General features: G+C 34.8%; 1 protein-coding gene and 1 long non-coding RNA gene across 2 annotated transcripts in view; one reads left to right on the forward strand and one right to left on the reverse strand.

The window, feature by feature from the left end:
• The window catches only part of LOC136346244 (uncharacterized), a 228,791-nt gene extending 220,385 nt beyond the window's left edge, over positions 1–8,406 (forward strand). Inside the window, exons 4-5 of the long non-coding RNA XR_010733269.1 lie at positions 7,692–7,822; positions 7,926–8,406. This is a non-coding gene — a long non-coding RNA (uncharacterized lncRNA). The remainder of the gene's footprint in view (positions 1–7,691; positions 7,823–7,925) is intronic.
• Positions 1–23,886, reverse strand: part of Lar (tyrosine-protein phosphatase Lar) — a 260,221-nt gene that overhangs the window by 224,482 nt on the left and 11,853 nt on the right. The window contains exon 2 of the mRNA XM_066295181.1: positions 20,557–20,604. The gene's annotated coding sequence lies outside the window, so the exon portion shown is untranslated. The remainder of the gene's footprint in view (positions 1–20,556; positions 20,605–23,886) is intronic.

Raw genomic sequence — 23,886 nt, forward strand, 5'->3', positions numbered from 1 at the left:
TTTCCTGTGAATAACAACTTCAAACGGGAAATTAATGGTACAGGCGCATGGAAAAATTACAAACTGAAGCTAAATGGGTTTTTAATTGGGATGAGATTATGTTTGATACGCGTTTAAATGGTATTTAGGGGGTCTAGTTTGTGGATTTATTGATTGTACGTGTTATGGAAAGTTGGGCGGCAAATTGCTCGCCAACTCAATCTGTGCGATACAATCGGTTTAATTTAAGTGTTATCGTGATTGAAATTATCATTTTAACTATTGTGAGCGACCTCACAGTAAGGAATTATCGCGATCGCCCCATTTAATGTTGGGTTTTACCAAGTTGCCCATAAAATTTGGATGTTTCTAAATTTTGTCAACTCTTTAATTACCAAAAATAAATGTTTCTGCTAAGTTACTGGAACTTTCAAAAAGGGGCATTATACAATTTGGCACACAGACTTGATGAAGTTTCGCAAACTTCCTCATAGTTGGCTTAAAGGGAAACTTCCATGAAAGAGACTGGAGTTTGAGGTGTACGTATATGTGTGCAACCATTTTAACATCGCAGAGACGATGTGGAGAGGTTTTTATTCGTTTAAGTTCAAACAGGTTACAACAGGTTTGAAGTTTATATCTAGCGACGTATATAGAGAAATAATAAAAACTTTACCCTCGAACGGGCTCTTTATCAAAAGGAATGCTGATCTAAAGAAAACTTATCTTATTCCCTTTGTTTTACTGCTTTGGCCTGCAATAAGGCGATTCTTTGATTAAAAGGCAATAGAAGGAGACTTTAGACAAAAGCAACTTTATTATTTTTATTCCCGGAAACTAACTCCCTGGGTGTGGTTTAAAGCTAAACAAACAATCGTGTTCCATTAAAGCTGCATAAATCTAATCATAAACCGCAAGATCCAATTACTACACATTTTATAAATTAAAGTTAAGTTCGGGAAATTAAACTTTTTGGTATCCAAGTTGCGTAACTTTGTATTTATTAATATTAAGTTCGGAAGTTTTCATAGTGGGGACCGCAGGTTATTTGGCGGCGAGCGAAGTATTGATCTATAGAGAATTGAATTTAAAATTCAAATTTTGAACCCTATTATATGATCAATTGTGTGTGTATGTAAGTGCGTATTTAATAATACTATTACTAGTTCCATGGAGCGGGAATAATGGAAAATGTGTTATGAGCTCTAAAAACGGCAAAAAGTAAGGTTTGCACTCAACAATTTCAATTTAGTTCCTTAAAATATTTCAATATTTCTCCGTATCAATCGGGTTTCCGTACGATTTTCCCAGCGCATTTCACGAAAATAACACAAGTTTTCTAAAGATGTCCTGATGGATGTTTCTACAAGGTAAATTGAGATATTTGATTTAAACAAGTTAGCATTTCAGATAGGTTAATAGCGTTTCTTGATATTGCAGGCTTTCCTAAACTTCTGCGGAATATTTCCAAGTTAGTTCGGATTGAACATTATTAACAGTTCTTAATATTTCAATATGCCTTTGCATTAATTGGCCGTTGAAATTTCTTTAACCGAAATAACCTTAACGTGACAAAAGTAAGGAAATGCGACGAAAGAATCATAACAAAACTAAAACAAACTATACCCAACTGAAAGAACTTGCATTGAATATTTGGAACTGGAGGGCATTATTTGTTAGAACAAGACGAAACTGGATTGAAAAACTTTCCAAAATGTGTGTCAACTGCCTTTAAAATAAGAACGGGCCTGCCATGAAAAGTTTGGAAAGAGAGGATATTTGTTCATTATTAAAACGACGCGAAACTGGATAGAAAACAATCCAAAATATATGGTAATATGAATACTAAACGGCAGGAAAACAGCTGAAACATCTAAGAAATGGGAAGACGTATATAGGACTATCATACTTACGTAAAACCGACAAACACCTCTCCAAATATCTTCAATATGCCTGATTCGATTCACCTCTAAACACTTAAGCTCAACATTTCCTGCAATTAAAACCTAACCCCAAAGTAAATTCCTATGGGAAATCTTGGGAAATCCAACAAGCACCTTAAAGTGCTTAGTTATGTTCGAAAAATCCCTTTGTAGACGAATTTGCCGGGATGAGAGGGCGAATTTGGCCGAGACATCTTTCAATTGTTTGGCCGAAACGGGGCATGTCATCAAAAGTAGAAAAAGGTGTTACGTGGAAGCCATTTTTAAGTCAAATAACATGTAACTTTCTCATTTTGGTGTGTTAAATTATCCACCTTACTTAAGTAGATCTAACACAGTACGAGTATGGTAAACATTTAATAAATCTCGGGATTAGTATGCAAATTTAGCTTCATTTAAAATGTAATTATTAATACGCTTTTAATATTAAGTAGCTCAGGGGGATACGGACGCGTTGCGGTTAATGTGTAATATGGCCGCGGTGAACTTTGCTTAACGTGTCCCTGGATAATTGAGGCTGAAATTAAAATTCCAAAGAATGTTGAGTGCGTAATAATATTGTCTTAAAAAATTTCACGTATGTTCGGTTGCATAATACAAAACGAAAGCCAAAATATAATACCCGCAAAACAATATGGCAGCAGTAATCAATCATTTTCTTTGTTCCACGCTCCCAGTTCTATCAAACGTTATTTATATATCCAAACAAACGCCCTTACGAAAAAAACGTGTTCCATAATAGCGTGTAATTAAATTACCCGCTCGTAATTTTTTGCCTCTAATTGCTGGAAAGATACGTTTTCGGATCCTGTAGTCTGCTCTTTTTTGATTGATCATTCATAAAATTCGAACGGAGGGTTGCAACTCAGGGCGACTTAATCCACACCTCGTTCGAAATGACCCCCTTTGCGTCACCTGCAATCCCTAAAATCATCGAGGACTTTGTTTTGTCTTAGCGTGTGTGATAATAACGGGAATGTCACGTATCTCCCGAGGAGCTGCAGCTTTTGATCCGAACTGATATGAGTGTGACACAATATCTTGTATTGCCATCGCCATAATGGCGTTATTTCACTTTTACCCCCCGTAATGTTTGTTATCGGAGGGTTATTGCTATTCTTGACGCGCGCTCTCCTCGACGTATTAGTCGGGTCCTTTATGTTGTATCAAATGAGGAGCGGAGGGTGCTGAGCTAAATTCACTTGGAGTTTTCTGGGGTGAAACTAGAGCTGGGTTGGGATGAGGAATTCGTCGAATCGATTTTTCATTGCGGCATCGGTCGATTATCAAAATTTCCTCAAAAGTCATTTTGAGTTAACTGTTGGATTCGTTAATTTCTGTTTTTCTTACGTTTTAAAGACGGCGACTAACGTGTGGCGAAAATCTTAACAAGGGTTTTCGTTCGAAGCCTCAATAAAGGGTGAATTGTATTCTCTGTTAGTCTTAACTAAGAATAGTGTACTTTAGCACCGCTCCAACAACCCCTTCTTGTGTGTGAGGCGTTATTCCCAATGGAATGAAAGGAAAAACATTGTGTAGAGAAACAATTTAGCAATGTATAGTTCAATATCTGTTTCTTTTCGTGTTCGAGATAATTGAGATTTTATATAGGGACAAGACTGGGGTGGGCTAAATAAAGAGTTTATTTTATTATAGAAATATTAAATTTATCTCTTTATTTCCGAGACATCGAAGATTGTATTATGATGATTTTATGAGGTGAGAGATTTTTTTTTTTTGTATTTAACGTCTCGTGTTTACGAATGAGTTATCGTTTCAGAATAATTTAAAAATATTGATTTGATTGATTGCGAAAACACACGATTTTAAGCTCACATTCACACGGAGATTTTTTAGAGCATTGAACAAATTTGTCGTTATATTTTTACTATTTTATATATTTAATAACGGCTCATATGGATGTAAAATTATTCCGTATTCAAACTGTGCAACTTCGGAAGTCCATAGGAAATTATGCGAAAAATGTGACTTCAAAGAAGATTCAATACCTACAACAATAGGAAAAACTAATGTGCAAATTATAAAAAATCGTGCATTCAAAACAACTCAAATTTATAACTCAAAAACGGGACTAACTTGGAAATGAAAACTGTACATAATCCGAACTTTTAACGGTTCATATCTCTGAAAAAAAAGTTATTCAAATGATCGAGCGGGTTTAGCAAGCAGGACCGCTATTGCACTTTGTCATAGCCATTGCATTTCCCTGTAGCGCTGACCTATAACTCCAAACACACTGCTTGTACAACCCTTATGTTCAAATATTCAAATAAACATTTCGAAATATTTAATCGCTCAGAATATTCACGACAACTGAACGATTTTAAACACGTATATTGTAACATTCGAAAAAACATGTAAATTAAGATGTAAAAGGAGGAAAAAATGGTCGATATTTCCATCTATTCGGTGTTATAATTATACATTTTCCTAATAACTTGATGCTATCCATTTTACGATATTAATGAAAATAAATACGTGCACTTATTAATCCACGTTAATTAAATGGAATTTCGGCAATAAAATTCGTTCAAACAATCTTTCATAATGAAATATTTCAATTCAGCGCCATCAACGCAATAGCGTGAACACTTTAAATTAAAACTAAATTCCATAGCATGTCAGGTCTACCAAATATAAATCAAAAACATTTCCACACGCAGTAGTAATTTACTACATATGCATCAAATGAAGTGTTGTTTTTAAAAATGAGCCTGTCAATACAATTTCAACATTTCCGTTTATCCGACGAATAAAATATTTCCAGTTCCGGTTAAAAAAACAAATAGCTGGCAGTTTTATCGTCCACAACTGGTTTTATTAGGGGGATTTATTTACAAATGCATATAAACGACCTATGTCAGCTAATAACTATTGAAATTAGGATTTAAAGTAGCTTTTTCCTCGTTATGGTTTTAATCCCGTTACCATTTCAAATCCAAACATTGCAGGCTAATAGCAGCCCCACAAGGAAAACGTCTTATCTCGAAAGTGCTTTGCAGAAGGACCATTATTGTACAAGAAGTATCGTTCTTGCCTCGTCCCTAATAATTAGAGGGAAAATATATAATCTCCTCGCTGCAAATAGAATTTTGAACTGTTCCGGGTCGGGACCAGGTCGGATTCTAAATTAACCCTCCTCAAGTAAGGAGAATCCCACAATGCGACTAATTCCGAATTAATGGACGTTGTGTTTGTCGTTGCATCTCGAGGGGAGGATTTTTGCTATCCGGGAAATTTGTTTAAGATTTACGGGTAACGTAAACTTAATTAATGTTAAAATTAATTATTGAAAACGTTGCCTGGACTTGGGAGCTATTGAGCCGAGGCAAAGGAGGGAAAACTAATCAGAAATTTCAATGGCTTGATAATTAAATTAGTGATTAATTAACGAGGAAACATTAGCAGAACAAACGTAATAATTAATGGAAATATTGTTTTTTAGTTTAAGGACCGAGAAACCTTAATATTTTGTGTTTATCGTAAAATTTTTTTACAGTAATTATAATTTTAATTATTCCTGATGTAAATGGTCGCTGCCTTTTGAGGATGGTTAATATGGTTATTGGTGTTGTTCGATTGCTGCTACCGATGATGCTGTCGATTATCATAATATTTCATATTCCAAAAGCTACTTTTTTCATACCCATGTTATATGCGTAACACATATAATTTCTCGTTTTCTGCTTAAAATATCGAAATAAATGTTATTAGTTAAAAAATAAATAGCTGGCAGTCACAGAAAAATGCCTTGTGTGTCTTTACCATTCATGTTTGTTTTGAGGTCAATCATCATTTGTGGGCATAGACCGTTATTCATGGAAGTATTTAATCACATTTAAAAACGTTAAAAAACTGACACTGACAAAACTGTACCTAGCAAATCATGTTCTATGAAATGTTGCGTGAAAGAACTCAAAATGTAATTCACCAATTGATATCCGCAAAATCTTCATGACGAGCAAAATGATTTTCAACGATAAAAGGCAGGCGGAATCCTCTAATTTTTTTGTAATTTTAGAATAAAAAGGACGATGATTAATGTAATAATTTTCGAATATATTTACTTGCTAAGGACGGGTGTCTTGATTTTGCAAAATTTAGAGTATATTAACTTAGAACAGAATTACGTAAAAGAAGAGCTTCTCTGCTCTTCGCACGGCTCATTTACTTCGTCAGCAGACTGGCCTTATGGGTTTTACAGCTTAAAATTACTTTATGAATGCTGAAATTTGAAATTATTAAATTGACTGAAAACCATCTTCATTAAAACATAAAACTCTGTTGCACTTAATTCGAAATGAAACGGAATGTATTTCCACAGGTTGAAACATTTTAATGATGTTTCTTATCCTTTGCAAGAAACTCAATATGCCACCATTAGCCCTAATATTCAACACCACCCCTGGATGAAACTATCGAATTCAGCACTCCAACGAGCCGAAACAAACAGTTCCTGTTAATGGCACCCTAAATTCGCTACTTCTCCCCCATTAATTAACTTGCTAACACCAGAATTTGTTCTCATTATCGGATTTTGCAACGAACGTTCTCGCTCTTTTTATTTCCCATTGCGAATGTACATTACCTAGATGTCGCTGTTGTTTTTTTGCACCGCCGCCCCGTTCCGCCGCAGTTTCATTTGCTTGGGCTTCGCGAAAAATTATGGCTACTCTGGGATTTTTTTTGTAGTAAGAATTTATGACATGTTTGGTTGAGATTGTCCCGAAAACGTATCACGTAGAGGCTGTCATTAATGAGAATATATGAACAAAAGGACGAACGATACAAAGAAGGTAGAACGGCCAGGGGGCAGATTTATCTCCCCTTCTTCTTAACCTTGTTAAAAGAAACATAAAGGATGTTGTAAGACGGACTACTCGCACTTACTGCACCCTCCAAAATCCTGAATAATATTTTATAGCTGCGCCCTTGTAAAGGGGCACTAAATTTCGCTTCCCATCTTCTCTTAATTGAATTCATTCCTTTTCGAAATTATCACCAAATTTGCATTGCAAGAGAAAACATTTACTATAATAAATGAAGAGATTTAAGTGCATTATCGTTATAAAAACGAATCAAGTTTTTTCTTCTGTTTACACTTGGATTTACAGCGTTTTCCAAAGATTAATGCTTCTGTTATTGACTCGCATTAGTCTACGTGAGGAAATTGCTTTTCCCACTTTTATACGTTACACGTCGACATTGAGGCGTCATGATGCAGTTTAGAGCAAAAAACAATGAACTTGTGGTGGAGAAAATTGCAAGAAATATTAATTGTCCTCCGAGGATTTCCAATATCCTTAAGTACGATATCGAAACTCAGCAAACCCAATTTTAGGGCCTAAGGACGGCCATAAAGGCCTTTAGTTAGTGTATCTGGTTATCAGTTGCTTTACGACTCACCCTGAATTCGGGACTAGGACGTCTCATTTTGTAAAAAGTCTAAAGTAAATAAAATACACAGAAAAAAAGAGATATACATGCTACTGCGAACATGGCTTGTTCCTTAAATAAAGATTGGAGGCGTTTAAGGATGGCTACCAATATATGCTACAAAAAAATTGTAAAAACACAGAGCGGCGGAAACTTCGTTATTGAGGTAGAAACTGTTTTCTTAAATTATTGAAGTGTTGACGTGTGTAGTTTATACTTGAACAATAATTTCACAAGTTAAACAGTAAATTTCCCAGCGTATTCTCCTGTTAAAGATTTATTGTCCAAAATTACACTTCTAATTTTTTGCAGGATCTGCCCCATCACTCTGTCCAAATCTCATAACGCCGCAGGCCAGAACAAAACCGCGTTAATCTCGACGCCAGTCAAAGTCCGTTCCGTGCCAAAATTAATTCATCAACATTATTAATGGTCGAAAATGCGTAAGTTTCAAAGATATTAATACTCAACATTCACTAGAGTGTAGAAATAGATCTGCATTCGACTCAGAGCTCATCTGAACGATTAATTTGAGGTATTTTTCAGACATAAGCCATGGATTCACGAGATATCGACGCTGGAAGATTCGAAAGGGGCAAAAAATTGGGACATTTTCTACAGGCTGATTTTCGAGAAACCTGGATACTTTAATTGGATCACATAAATCAGCAATATAAAGCTCAACGAGATGATCAATTTGAAGTATTTCTTTAAAGCATTTGCTCTCCGAATCTCTGAGATACTTTAGTTTAGGTTCTGAAACTTTAGAAATGCAGTTTCAGCTTTTTCCTTTCAACTACTTTTAGTGTTCCAAAAATGGGTACTACAATTATCCGGTATCTCAGAAATTAAAAGAAACCACTAAACCTGACTATAGAACTGACTTTCACAAGCTTATAAATTCATTGAAACGATTACTTAGTACTATTCTTTGACGCAAAATGTTTCTGCGGATCTCCAAGATATCGGCGCTTAAAAATTGAAAAGAGGCCAAAAGTACAGGGTGATTCTCACTAGTAATTATTGGATTATCTACTTTATTTTAAAATGTTACAAAAAGCAAAATAAGCGTTTTGTAGTATTTGTATGGGCTATCCCAAAATATATACCAAAATAACAAGTACTTAAAGTCACCAATGATTTAAAATAAATAAAAAATTCTAAGTATTTTTCATTACGAGAAAAAATACACTATTCTCTGTAAAAAACAGACTAAAGACAAATGTTTCATATGTAAAACAAAATACAAATCTTTCACATGTAAATATTTAGGTAACTTTCTATAAATTCGAATCATACCGATACATAATAAATACTTTCAATTTAACTAAACGAAAACCTATTCTATATGCCTAATTTATCTCAGCAAATGCATTAAGTTTTTAAAATAAAACTTATTTTAGGAACTATTTCGAATTTTTTTATTTATTCATGCATTCGGTGATTATCATTCATAATAGGAACTTAAAAACTATTTATAGTAGTAGTAAATAAATAATAATACACACCACTACAATAAACACCCTTTATTGATATTAGTTAATTTTTAAAGTGAAATTTTCGAATCCATTAAAGGAGAATTAGAAATTAACTGATTCTAAAGAAATTCCTGCAACATGTTTACCATTTTATGAACGAAGGGAAATGAAGAGAAAAGTTAATTAGTAATTAGCTCCATTAAATCCATTAAAGATATATCGGAACAAAAGGATTCATATAGCATTTACTTCATATACATTTACTCAAAAAATATTGTCTACAAAATTGAAGAACTTCTTATTGATAGAAACAAGTTTCTCTATTTAGAATAAAGTGAATGTGCATTAGAATTATTCATCAATGACCATTCCTAACAACCCTAATGACCGACGCGGGCAAATTTCTCGATGGTCGAGCACGTTTCCCACAATTTTAAATTAAATATGAATTGCGAAAGTTCGAGAAGTTTTATTCGCAAAATTCGATCGAGAGTTTTCTCGAAACTCGCGTCCAATAAAGCGAGCCGTCAAGTCGTTGCGGTAAAACACAAACGCAATTACGTTCGTTTAGTTTTGCCATGTCGGTCGGTTTCAGAACGAATTCCACTGTCAGACACGCCATTTTAGAAAATTCGATCTCCGTTTTCCAGACCACATTGCATGCATTTTAATTGTTTATTTAATATTAGGTATGTCGAACTCTACCTGTATTACCCCCTAAGTTAGCTCTGAAGAGTCCATCATATAATTTATTGAAAATAAGTTCAAGGAGAGATTAGTAAAAATAACTACACAGGATCGATGGGTAATAATGGAAACTACAAAGATTTTCCATCAACGCATCGAGAGTCTACAAATCGAAAAAATCTTACAAACAAAAAAAAATTTACTTGTTTGAAGTTCAAGGAATATCTGCAAATTCGTTAATACATGAAAAGAGTTTGTAAATTCCAGTTTTGTTTTAGGAGTGATGAATTGTATAAAAATTTCAATCTTCCTTCATCAATTCATCAAAAATTCTTCAAATCAGGAAATATTATTAAAATTTTCAAATATTAAAGTCGCTTTAAATTCAATAACTTGAAATTATCTCCATCAACGTCTATAGAAACTTCAAAGATTTTTCATCCAGTCGTTCAGAGTATTTCAAATCAAAAATAACCCGTGTTCAATTGATCAGCTAATGGCGAATAGATGAGACTGAGAAGTGGCCATAGGGACCTCATGTAAGTCTGTTCCGAGATTTTGCTCCAGATAGATCTAGATGTGCCCTTAAATAAATGTTTCCTTTCCATTAAATTTTACACACCAATTTAAAAACTGACAATAACATTGCAAAGGCTTAGGAACATCGATTCCTTCTTTTTCAGTTTCATTGTTTAATCTAATATATTGCAAAAAGAATTTTCTAATCGAAAATATATTAGGCCGATGAAGGGGCGGAGTTTTCAAATCAATATTTTATAAGTAGAAATTCACTCAAATTACATCTGTCAAATAATAACATGATTTAATTATTTTTACGAAATAATGTAAGATTTAAAAACATTTAGGAAACGAATGCATATTGCATATTTGAAGATATTTCCAGCATCTTTTTCTAATTAAAGGAAATATTTTTTCTGAATTCTTGCAAAGTGTACCTTCCATATTGATTTTCCGAATAAAAACTGGGTTGACCAGAATTTCTATGCGGGCAGTGAGTGATAAACGAAGCTGAATAATGTCGGGTTGCTCCGGCGAAGCGGGGCCGAAATTTATTTCGGAAATTTGGCGCTTTCTCAGTCGTTATGTGTGCTACATTCATTAAATCGGCCCGACATAAATTGTCCTCTTTTTCTACACTAAAAGGAAAAATGAGACATCTTTATCTCGCTTGGAAACCCTCAGGGAAATAACTCGATTAAACTTTAAGTTATCAGAGAAACTAATCCTTTAACGCATATTAATTCGATATTTCAACCCTCGACAAAATCCAAAGGTAATTCCTGCGAAACCACATGCCACTCACTCTCAAAGTTTCTGCGATATTATTTGGAATAAATTAGGAATGTTCAAACTTCTCCCCAAACAACGTATTAGGGATTGGAGCATACTGGATGCTAGAAATTTGTGATGCATGTGAGCGTTTTCGGCCTGAGCCAGTTAATATTCGGACCATAATAATTTCTGGAATTTTGCCTCTCCAGTTAAAGCATGTCCGCATTTTAGCACAATTTTAGTTAATTAATAATAATCTTTGGCTCTTCGTTATGACTACTGGCAAGTAACGCATTTTAACGTAAACCAAACATCAGCCAAAGTTTACGAACTCTTTTGGATATATTTGAACATCGTTATGGCAGGAATTTAATCGTAAAGTACAGGTGAATATTTTACGATAATTTCGCGCCTGAGCTGTTAAATATTCATGTCATTAGAAATCGGGGAATTTGGTGGTGTACTTTCGATATGCAGGTGCTAGAACTGAACATGTGATGGTAAAATAGACAGCGAGTAAGTTAATTCTATTGAATGATTTATAGTTATTTAACCTAGTTAAATTAGCATGAGCTACTAATGTATGTGCTCCACAAACAGAAAAAAATATAATGGCGTACGCTACTGATTCGATGTTGAAACATAATTTCTAATTCGCTTCATAATCTACCAAATTAATGCTTAAATTGAAGTAAAAACAGAAGGGCAACAATTCAAATATGCCAACAATCTTAGGCATTAGCTATTATTGAACATACATTCAGAGCTTCTTTGAAGATCAATTTAGTTCCCTTTAAATGAAAGTTGGAGGTCAGTGACTTAAAGCCAAATTGTTGCTTTAAGAACATTTGCCTGATTGGCAAAGAAAAACTAAAAAACGTCCATATACATGAGAAATATCGTTCGAAAGAACGTTCGCCATTTAATTCACGAATGTGCACTCTGATGGCGCAAGATGAAGAAACGGTAAATAATTTTTGTGAACCGCAAAATTCACTTAAGAAACAAAAACTGAGTTCAACAACATTATTACAAAATTCACACTTTACTGACACAAAATGGTATTAAGTGAGTGCGCTTTTCAGTCGAGAAAATGTTCCACTTTGGATTTTATCCAATGCTGTTCGTCTTAACGTCTGTATATTGTTAAAAACAAATCATTTCGTGCCAGATTTTTAGTTCTTTTTTACCTAACGCAAAGAGTTTCTTTTGAATCCCCTATTGAACTCTCATTGTGTTGCTTAAATTGTGTATGTCAATGATCTGTTTCCAAAAGAATTTACTTCGCTACAGCCTCCACTATTCGGTCCACCAATATGCACTGCGATTACGCAAGGTAAACGAAATGTAAATATTCCTCTGACCTAGATTTTAATACTGTGTAATTTAATAGTTGAATATGTATTTTGAATTTAGTTATGTGATAAAAAAAAAGCTGAATAAAATAAAAATAACATACTGCTCTTCAACTAATGTCGTACACTGCGTATAAAGCAAAAACAAACATCATAAAGACACTTCAATAAAAACTCACCTCATTTATCTCTCCAATAAACCCCCCCGAACGTACTCAATCATTCCCTTCCATCGCATTCTTTTTGCAATCCAGATAGCTGATTCTTATCCGTCAGCCAAAATAAACCTCGAAACTTGAGTTATAAAATAGGAGGACAACCGTGTTAACCACGCTCAAGTAAACTTCGACATTTAACATTGACGTGAAATAGAGGCTTAACGAAAAGATTGATTAATGTATTATGGATGGCAAGTAATTAAAGTTTTGCTAATTTCGCTCCAGCGGTAATGAATGGTCTCAAAGAGGCAACCATGTGGCTCTGCGAGTAGTATTAGGAAAGTTTAAAGAAACTCTCGCAAAGTTGGGAGTTTTCAAGAAGTTTGCATGTTTTTAGGGGCCGTTCTAATTGTTTAATTGAGATGCGCTCCTCAATGAGGTGTTTGTTTAATGTAATTTGTCAAACTTTTCATAGATGAAAATGACATTGTTTTTGTTACAAAACTTCTCGTTATAGGACTCACTCGGCTCTGAAATATTAGGATCATGTATACAAGTTTACGAAAATAAAGATGGAGTAGAAAATTACCTCCAGTCTCGAGTTTTATACAGTCGCGTGTGACACGTCTTTTGGGACGCTCGTAAAATTGGTGTCCTATATTTTACGTGAGAGGTGACAGGGATTAAAGCACCTGTAAATTTTATCCCCAATAGTGACGTGTCAACCTAAGCTGCCGAGGAGAGGCTCTAAATTTCTACTCTAAGATTTCTTTCAAAAAGTGGATTTTATATATTAACGCAAACATTACATTCAATGACCCTTTTAACCTGTAAATTCGTCTTCCTTAGACGCTCGCATAGTTTCAGTGTCAGTGACAAATGAAGGCTGAAGCAGTCGCGCAGACCTTAAATTTATTTCTGACGCCATGGTCATTATATTTACCAAACATGTATTAAAACTAACGTAATGTATAAATTGCATTCCTGTCCCGAAATTACCATATCGCATACGCTATTCCAACTTATTAAAAATGTTGAGTCGTTCAGATAACGGAGAATTACTAAAACCAACATCAGACACACAATGAGGACAAACGAGGGAGGTTAGAAAATCGGCAAATGTCCAATTGCATTATAGCGTTTTCCACTGTCCACGTCAGGGCAATGTAAAAACCCCTATATGTACCAATTTGCGCTTTGAAACGGCGTAGTTACCCCCGTACAGTCCATTTGATTTTAAAATTGACATGTCCGTTTTGCTGTACTCTAAAAATCACACAAAAGTCATATAGATAGTAATTTCTTCCCACGCTGCCCTGTATATAGCTACTTAAAATTATACAAACTATATAGGGTTAATTCAAATTCAAAGAAAGTCTTGCAAGAATGCATCAGGTCACTCGTCCCTTTCCTCTGAGGTGCAGATATTTTTTAACATTTTCACAATAATTACGTTTTGCCCGAACTCAGTTCAGACTTTTGGGAAAATTCCTAATTTCTTTAACAAGAATGGCTGAAAGGCGTATCATAAAATCGGGTAGAGTTCTCGACTTGATTCAAGGACCCAGGCTGTATAGTTTATTGCTCACACTTAAGGAACCCAGAATCTTCCCAAATACTCGACTCCAATGGGATATAAGTGAGAGCCAACATCTGGTGGTTGCAACCAATTAAAATAAATGACCAGATGTCAGCAACCAAGGGTCTACAAGGGCAAGGACCATTAAGCCATAAAACTTGGGTTATCTTTGCGTTACGCCCGACTTTAGAACGGGGAATTCCAAGCCCTGACTGAGGGTGGAACGAAAAAAACAGATTTTTTGGGAAGAAAAAGGAGAGACCGATCAGTTCCTCAAGACCAACCAACCGTAGCAGTTCGCAAGATAACCCACTCACAAAACTTTCGTACTTTTCAAATTCACAGCAACTTGACTTCTCAAAAAATTTGGTGCTGCAACAACCAGAAGGGAGGTACTCGCAAAACGGTGATCATACTTGCACGGATTGCACAAATAAATTAATTTAAGACTTCAGTTGTAAATAAATCGATTAAAGGTTACTTCTCAAGTCTGTTAAGTTCAGTTTCTGTCGGTCTGACAAGAAACGAGAGTGGTCCTTCGAATACTTCAAAATCCCAGGAACCAGCCGCGGAAGCAGAACCCACTAATTGGCATCAATGTCCAAGGGATTTCCATTATCTATTGTGACACTTTTAATTTTTTTTTTATTTCGTCATTGGACGGAGCAAGTTTGCGTTCGCTTGCTGTCTCACCCCAGACACAAGGGGGGCACAGTTGGTTGGTAGTGCCGAGATGAACTGTGTTTCTTTTGTGTAGATTTTATGTTCTTCGAAGGACCACAACTTATTTAGCGCTGAACCGATGCAGAACAAAACACATTTGTATCAACGCACTTATATTTATTTAACTAAATGTCCAACACTATTGCACAAGTGACAAAAGTCATAACAAAGTAAGAAATTAGGGTGAACTAGAAGACCACAAGCGACCACCGATTATCAAGAACCTTTGACGATCGGGTAGTTTTTTTCTTTTGAAACAAGGCAAATGTTATGTGTGAGTTTAGAGCAGTATTGGGATCCTACTAAGGCTGTAGGAGTATAAAGAGAGAATTGGAGAGGTGTTGAAGAGGCGGTGCGTGTTGTGTGAGAGACTATATGAGACTGTCCTAAATCTTAATTGTCCCACCGAATGTGAGCCTCACTTATCCACATATATTTTTTTACCACCTCACAGTCATACCAATTAGTGTGAATTATTAGTGCAGAGGAATAGGGATTGCTTATCAATACGCTGCCGTGAAGGTCTGAGAAAAATGACGGGTGAAAAGAGTTATGAGCGTGGGAAGAGTGTGGAATGTGTATGCATTTGAATAATGTAAACACTGCCCTTAAGAGTGATTAAGAAGGGTTTACGTTGGCAAAAAAAGAAATTTATTACTGGGGGAAAATGTTGGGAATTTTCCCATCATTAAAATCAATATGATAATGTTTTTCCAGGAAGAGGTTTTTTCCATTAGAAAAGAACACTTTTTCGCTAAAGTTCTAGTTCGCCAATATTCTTCAAAATGATCTAGGTGAAAGTTTCCAGAGCCTTTTTATACTCTTCTTTATTATTGTTTTGAAATAATTTATCGTATTCTTGAGGCAGATATTAATGTGTTCTAATTTCCTACCATTTGCTTTATATTTTCAACTATAAATATTTTTGTTCAAAAATATTTTTCCTGCTTTAACACTTCCACAATGTATTCGTACAATTAATTCAAAACCACTAAGCGTGCATGCAAAAGCCAAAATTAATCGAATAACCGATTATATGAACCACCGTCAAATCTGCTGTAAAAGCTTCCATTATCTTAAAAAAAAAAAAAAATTAACGACTGTGTAGGTCTGGTTTCCAAACCACTGCCGCTTTTATAAGTGACTGTTACTTTAATGGTGTTTGCTTTTAACTCTGATTGGAGTCCTTTTACGTCAAGTGCGGATAGAGTTCTTTCGGAAATAAATTATCCCTTATTACGTGGAAATATTATTACAGCTCCCATGCCATGCATCATTTGCCACTACTAACGATTTAATGATAACAATAATGTTGAAATACAAAACAGGACAATGCTTGTATCAAATTCATTAAAACGATTATTGTGCTTTCGTTAAGCTTGAACAAACAGCAAAATTCAGCCAAGCGCTAGCACAATTTGTTTATTTTAGAAAATATACAGCTACTGCAATAATAATTATAATTTAGTCTTGCTACTGTAAATCATAAAGTAAATAATGGATTTGAAATGTTTTTATAGAGATCGGATATAATATTAAACTTAGCTTATGTTTATCGTTTATTCATACAATTGAAAAGAGCGTACTAAGCTCCTTCGACTTCACTTCCAAATTAATTTAAATCTCAACTCACTCTACTGGTAAGTATTGCCCACGTGTATCAGAGGCATCGCCCTTCCACCCTAATGAAACTTCCAAATTTTACAGACAGATCCCTTTTACTTTTAAGCAATTTAATTTCTTTTTTAACATACAAATACTCCAGAGGTAGCTTTGCTAATTGCCCAGATACTTATAAAGGGCAACATCTGCTGTGCTCATAATTAACCCACCACCCGTTTCGACGTAGCTTTTGCCGTTTAACTCATAAACACGTAGTTTACGTAAGTTAACGAAAATTCCTGCTGGGAATTTGATCTTTTAATATACTTAACGAGTTCATTCTGCGAGGTTCTAATTATTTTTTTAATTCATTGTTTAGTTTTGCAAAATAGCCTGGAAAATTTCAAATCGTGAAAATCAGGTTATTTCTTTATGTACAGGGTCATTCAAACTCGACGCCCCACCCATTTTATGCGAAAACAGTTGGGCTTAGCAAAATAATTTTTTCACCAGATTAAATAAAAGGACGTAAGCTACAATAAATGCTAAAAACGTTGAAACGTGGAAAGCGACGCTCGGCGTCGCGACGTCGACTTTATGTTTTTTTTCAGAAACATACCCTTTTTTTTTCAAAAATGTGAACATTGATACATTCTAAACAAGTTTTGTATAAAAAGTTTTTTGAAATTTCTAATCATTTAAAAGCTACAGGAGAAACAAATATTGACATATTAGGTAGTCTTGGGGATATACTTCGCTACGCACTTACGCATGAAGTAGGCGAAAAAACAATGTAAACCGTTGCCTAGCAACACAAACATTTAAACTGTCAAGTATTTTTTATTTATTTATAATACTATCAGTTAAAATTATCAAAATCAATAAAGGAAAAACATAACACAAAATCTTAAGATATAAAACAAGTAACAAGTTAAAAAAATAAACTATAAAATGTGCTCAAAATTGCCGCCATCTACTAGCAAACAATATCCAAAACGCTTTCTGACTTCTTGACACGTAACTTTTCCAAGAGTTCTGCGATCTATCGAATTACAGGCATCTCGAATTTTTTGTTTCAGATGTTCTACATTATTTGTAGGAGTACTGTAAACAATGTTTTTTAATGTTCCCCACAAGAAGAAATCTAAACAACTTAGATCCGGCGATTTTGCAGGCCAAGGAACTGCGCCAGATCTACCGATCCATCTATCAGGAAATATCTGATTTAGGTATTGGGTAACTATTGCAGCATTATGGCATGGTGCACCATTCATTTGAAACCACATATTTTGTCTAAGCAATAAAGGCAGATCTTCTAATAATACTTGCAGATCAAATTCCAGAAAGTTTCGAAAATTTTGCCCATTAAAGTTATAGTCGTAAAAATACGGACCTACTAAACGATGACCAATTATGCCACACCAGACATTAATTCCAAAGTGCCCTTGGTTTTCAATTTGATTAACTACATGAGGATTTTCAGTGGCCCAGTATCTTGCGTTATGCCTGTTTGGATGCCCATTGCTCACAAATCTGCTCTCGTCGCTCCATAAAATATGATTATAAATCCTATGGTTATCGTTTTCCATAATGACCATGTTACTTAAAAAGTCAATTCTTCTAACACGGTTTTCTTCATTTAAAAGCTGCAGGTTGTTCATTTTATAGGGAATATAATTATTCTTCTTTAGAGTGCGTTGAATTGTAGAATAACTTAAATTTAATTGTCGACTTGCAGTATTAATTGACGCTCTAGGATTGCCTTCAAAAAATTGGCAGATCTGAGCTACGACAAAATCATTAGAAACAGATTTTGCTATTGGCATTGATCTCCTGCATGAAAATACATTTGAATTGTTTCTTAAATTTGTTTCTAAACGAGGAAACATTTTATGATCAGGAATCACTCGATCTGGATACCTTTCTCGATATAGTCTAACTGCTGCTCTTGAATTACGTTGAGTCTCGCCATAAATTAATAACATATCGACTTTTTCTTGATGACTAACCATTATTCTAATATTAAATTAAAAAAGTATCTTTCTACTGTTAACTATCAAATATGAGAATGAACATTCAGTCAAACTGATCACATAAAAGCACACGTTTGTGTTGCTAGGCAACGGTTTACATTGTTTTTTCGCCTACTTCATGCGTAAGTGCGTAGCGAAGTATATCCCCAAGACTACCTAATATGTCAATATTTGTTTCTCCTGTAGCTTTTAAATGATTAGAAATTTCAAAAAACTTTTTATACAAAACTTGTTTAGAATGTATCAATGTTCACATTTTTAAAAAAAAAAGGGTATGTTTCTGAAAAAAAACATAAAGTCGACGTCGCGACGCCGAGCGTCGCTTTCCACGTTTCAACGTTTTTAGCATTTATTGTAGCTTACGTCCTTTTATTTAATCTGGTGAAAAAATTATTTTGCTAAGCCCAACTGTTTTCGCATAAAATGGGTGGGGCGTCGAGTTTGAATGACCCTGTACAAATCAGTCACGTCCCGTTGACACTCCTTAGACCGTAAATTCAAGATAAACCGCCCTTATTTCGTATTCATAAAATATTTTCCAGAATCTTTACTTCTCCTTGTTCTTCTGACTTCTTGGTAGCTTGAAAACTTGGCTGTCCAAATAAGAAGTGATCGCGAAGTTGCCCTTTGCTCCCAATAGATTGATACAATTTAAATTCCATCCTCGTAACTAGAGAATCTCCGGGTCGAACTTTTTCAGCGGAAATCTTGGTCTGGTATTAATCTACGTCAATTACTGGCAACGAGCCGATATATCTCGGAGTAAAGACAGTTGCCCAATCGAGATTCCGCTTTCTATCCAGAGACCGCCGAAAGCTCTCTCATTAAATCAACCGTTAAGTTATCTTTTCTTTTAAAGGAGCGTCACTCAAAATTAGATCACAAAATTTAATTTTCTCCTCCTGAATTCCGGCTTTTTATATTCCTGGAGAATTTCTAATTGGATTTTTCGGTTGCGCCAATGTGGAGAACTTCCATTTGGGAAATTCCTTACTCGGCTGTTTTCACTTCAATTGGATCCAGGACTGAGTATTATAATCTGCGCTGAACTACTAAAAAATTTAACGACAAACCCACTTTTGTTGAAATCTATAGAATCGTCGACTTCTTGAAGGTAATTCCAGGCTTTCAAAGCCCTCAAAGGTATCCAGTTCTCGTTAAATAACTTACGCTGATACTAAAATCCCTTGTACAGTAAACAGCTTATACGCCAAAAGGATTTTCCCAAGCGATGTCGTATGTCTGAGAAAACTTTGAAATCAGCTCTGAATCATTTTATTAAGGCGATAAGGTTAAGCGATTGTTACAAGATCGAAGGAAGTATATTTATTCCGAGAAACTGTCTCGGAGTTTCAACATTTTTAGTTGCTTGCATAAACGTGGAAAAGTATGCCAAAAATCTCCGGAAACGGCGATAAACATATAGCTAAGCAGTTTAGTTAGTCAAATCAGTAGTTTACGAGATATTTAATTTTGAATTTCGCTTAAAATGGCGCCGTTTCCGTTTAAATTGTGGGACTGTTTGTTCTTTTAAATGCGAAACGAGCTTGAGTTGAAGTTACGGTTCGAAGAGTATCAATACACCGTGATTGAGATTGGATAGAAATTATGCGTGTGGAAAAAGCTCATTTACTGAAAAATATATGTAAAGCGAAGAATGAATTACATAAAAACCTAACTAAATGTATTTTGCCTGAAACGTGTTTTTTTCATAGACCCATCATATACATATTTAAAGTAGCACTCGTAGTTATCAGACAAAAAAAATACCCACCATGGTAATTTCAAATTTATATTCAACACAAAAGAGGCTTATTTGTGAAAAGCTCTAAAATACACCCAAAAGCGGGTTGTTTGTTTTAAATAATCAGGCCGTGAATAAAATCCCTTTCTATTTTTTTAAGCTTGAGGGAATATTTTAAGTTTCCCAGCCGTTACTTAACAGCAATAATCAAGGAAAGCCTGCTTTGTTTTATTATACTAATGAATTTAGTTGACAGATACATGCCCTGGCAATGCAGGAATATTTCATATTGTACAATGTTCCGCTGACGCACCATTCCATATTGTAACGTGACCTTAATAATTTTTTATGCTAATGCCTTGTAAATGAATTAGCTGGCATTATCAAACCTACGGAACGATATTTCATGTGCACGGGATAAATAATGTAATTTACAAGGTAACTTTGAAATGTTTGCTGGATAAATTAGGTTGTAATCAACACAGAAATCCCTATACGAGAATATCAATTAACTGACATACTCACCGATTTGTGGGGCAAATTTACACTGGCTGATTCATTATCGGTTTAAATCTGAAACAGAAAATATGCTCATCTTTGAATTGGTCTAAAATAGGTGTTAATTAAATTTGCCACTGTGAGATTAACTTTATTAAACAAATTCAATTGATATTGTCATTACGATTCATTTGTTTCACCACATCGAGAAGTGAAATACTGAGACCTCAAAAACGCAATTGAGGAAGTTTTCTGCGCATCTGCAAGCCGAATTGCTCCGCCAGTTCCCAAGATATTGGTGCTTAAAATTTTAAAAGTGGCAAAAAGTAAATGTAGCCCTCCGAACAAGTCCTCTGTTGAATTGGAATGTTATACAATTGTAACGACGCATAGTGGTCTTTTTCAATCTTCATAATAATTTCAATTGGAGCAAGTAAATAGGGCTACAGATATGATATGAAGATTTAACAAAAACGCTGTTCCAAACATGAGCACTTGCAGTAAATCCATGTAAGTTACACCAAACCTGATGCCCTGACTGTTTTTAGTTAGTAATATCCGATTTAATCCGACCACTCTATCGCCTTACCCGTTTGTACCAGTGAATCCATTAGATCCCGCTGTTGCATGATTTAATACGAGGCCCATATTCGAAAAGTAATAGGATTTGATGCACTGCGAATTTCAATTTTCAGGCTATAATCTTTTAAAAAGATCCCGGCCGTTGTTACTCCTACCGACGTGCATGCAATGGTGGATTTTTGTTTAGTTAACCCGTATCATGATCAAAATTCATATCGATAAAGAGGTTTCAAAATCTTAGAAACTGCAACCCAAACATTCGAAACTTTTCTTGAAGGATTACGAGGTGGGGAAGTTTCGATCCTAAGAAAATATTGAAAGTGTAAGGCCATCCGACCCCATAAGCTGGTCAAATTTGTGTTTAACTTGCAAAGTTGCGCGTTGTTTGCCTTTGTCGGTTTTGTTCAAGACTTTGTCGTATTAGATTGGGAAAGTTTTGTTGGGACGTCTGTTCTATGCTGCGAGGACATGATTTGAATTTATTATTATGCAGCATTAATATCAGGCAGATTATGGCCGAGAGTTTTGCAATATTTTAAAGTGAAGGAATAATATTCACGTGTGATTCATAGTCCATAAACTACGACCATCCCTGTCCAGCTTAGAATGCAATATAATTTATGTTTCGTCCCAGATTAAATGGAGCACATGCGACTATATTATACATAACCGAAATAAGATCGTTCATCCATTTAATGTTCTACGCAAATAAAGGTTTCAAACTCGATAGGGCCACATTTTAAATTAAAAAAAAAAAAGAAGACTTTCCTTGAGATTTCATTTTGCAAGTTTACAACAGGGAGTTTTAGCTAAAAATGCACTCAGCGAGTGTTACATCAATTTGCGAAAAATCAATAGTTACAAAATTTTAGCACAAATTTATCTGCATTAATCGTCTAGACCAATTACGAACTAACGTCCCAAAAACATGAAATTGTTTTGAAATTTATCGCTGATGTAATAATACGTTCTTATCGTGCTAAATATGAATTTGCGAAGCAAGATCCAGCGATACCGAATATTTTTTCATGGAAAATTCTTGCGCCAAAGAAAGGCTATCGGATTATTTTTATTAAAATATCACGTTCGGTAGAAATGCAGCACTTCCATAGAGGTTATGAAATTCTTCAAATTTCGAGGTGAGACGTCCTCGCAGGAAATTAAATTTTGCTGCAGGTGAGCGTCCTGATAGTTCAAAAAATATGAATAAAGTGTTGACTGGTGTTAATGTGGAATTTCCATGCATTGTTGTCAAGACAAATGAAAGCGCAATTATACACTCGTCAGAAATAAAGCGTAATTTCACCGGTTCTACTTCAAATGTATTCTTTGTTTGCCTGCTTTTAGCTGGCCGTTATTATTTTACACGATCAGCAACTTGTGACATAGTAATTGGTGTGTCCGGCTGCGGAAATACAGAGTTTCAATAATTTATTATTTTAATGCTTAGCAGTAACACTGAATAATTTACACGAATATGCAATAGTTCACACTGTGGTAGGTAATCTACAAAATCGAAACCGAAATTTTCCTGAAAATTTACGATGGGAGGTAAGTACCCACTTTTTCAGTCATATCTAGTTCTGTGCACATGGTCAAAACTTGTCTTGGCATGTCTGCCGCATTGCGTGTCACAACCATGGACATCACTATATATGGCATATAAAGGGTGTCCCATAAATGTTTCATCATATTTCAGAAGGTGATAATACATTGAAAAATAATGTGGTTCCCCAAATACTCTATAATCCAATAATGCTCCGTGAGGAAGATATAGGGTGTTAAAGTTTTATTCCAAAATTATATGTTCATTGATGTATTCAAAATGGCATGAGATATGAAAATGAAAATTAGCATGCTTTGCCATTTAATGTAGACGCATTTGTTGGTGTAAAAAGATTATTTTTAATTTCACCGTACATCTTAACACATTTTTAAAGAAAAAATGATACGCCACTGCTTTTTTAAATAAAAAATACTTTTGAAATATGCATTTCATTTAGAAGAAAAATGCTCACTTGACTCTTTTTCATCGAACGCATCCTGTGGCAGTAAAAAAATGAAAAATGAAGGGGAGCTGCTAGTAAGGGCGATGACCGCTTGTATTCAAATTCAAAACACACCTGGAATATTTCAACGTATTAGGGCATGAATTAACAGGAAAGCTCAATTATGCCTTGACCAGAATGGCCTCCAATTTGAACAATTTCTGCAATATTATGACAAATAAATAATACTTGGAGCACATGCAATATTATCAAAACCAATTAAAAAGTATAATGCATGTAGACTGTTTTTGTTTTCTCCCTTACAAACTATGCGTGGGATAATAGAGTCAAGCGAGCATTTTTCTTTATTATGAAATGAAACTCCTAAAAATTATTTTTATTTCGAGAAAAATGAGTGGCGTATTAATTTTTTCTTTAAAAATGTGCGGAGACGTGCTCGTCCGCACGCCACTGATGAAATTACAAACAACCGTTTTGCATAAACAAATAGGTTTACATAGACTATCAAAACATGTCAAATTTCATTTACATAAATCACGAGGTTTGAAGATATGAATGAAACTTTGATTTTTTAATAAAACTTCATCGCTTTATGTCTTCCTAATAACGTATTATTGTAATGTGGTTTATACGGGTAACACATGATTTTCCAATGACAATCACCACTTGAAGTATAATGAAACACTTACAGGACCTCCTGTATACTTCTGTTTTTTTTTTATATACCTCAGAGGAAGATATGTACACAAAGTAGATATTGCCAGTG

Source organism: Euwallacea fornicatus, chromosome 22 (assembly GCF_040115645.1).
Source record: "Euwallacea fornicatus isolate EFF26 chromosome 22, ASM4011564v1, whole genome shotgun sequence".
NCBI classification, from domain to species: Eukaryota; Metazoa; Arthropoda; class Insecta; order Coleoptera; family Curculionidae; genus Euwallacea; species Euwallacea fornicatus.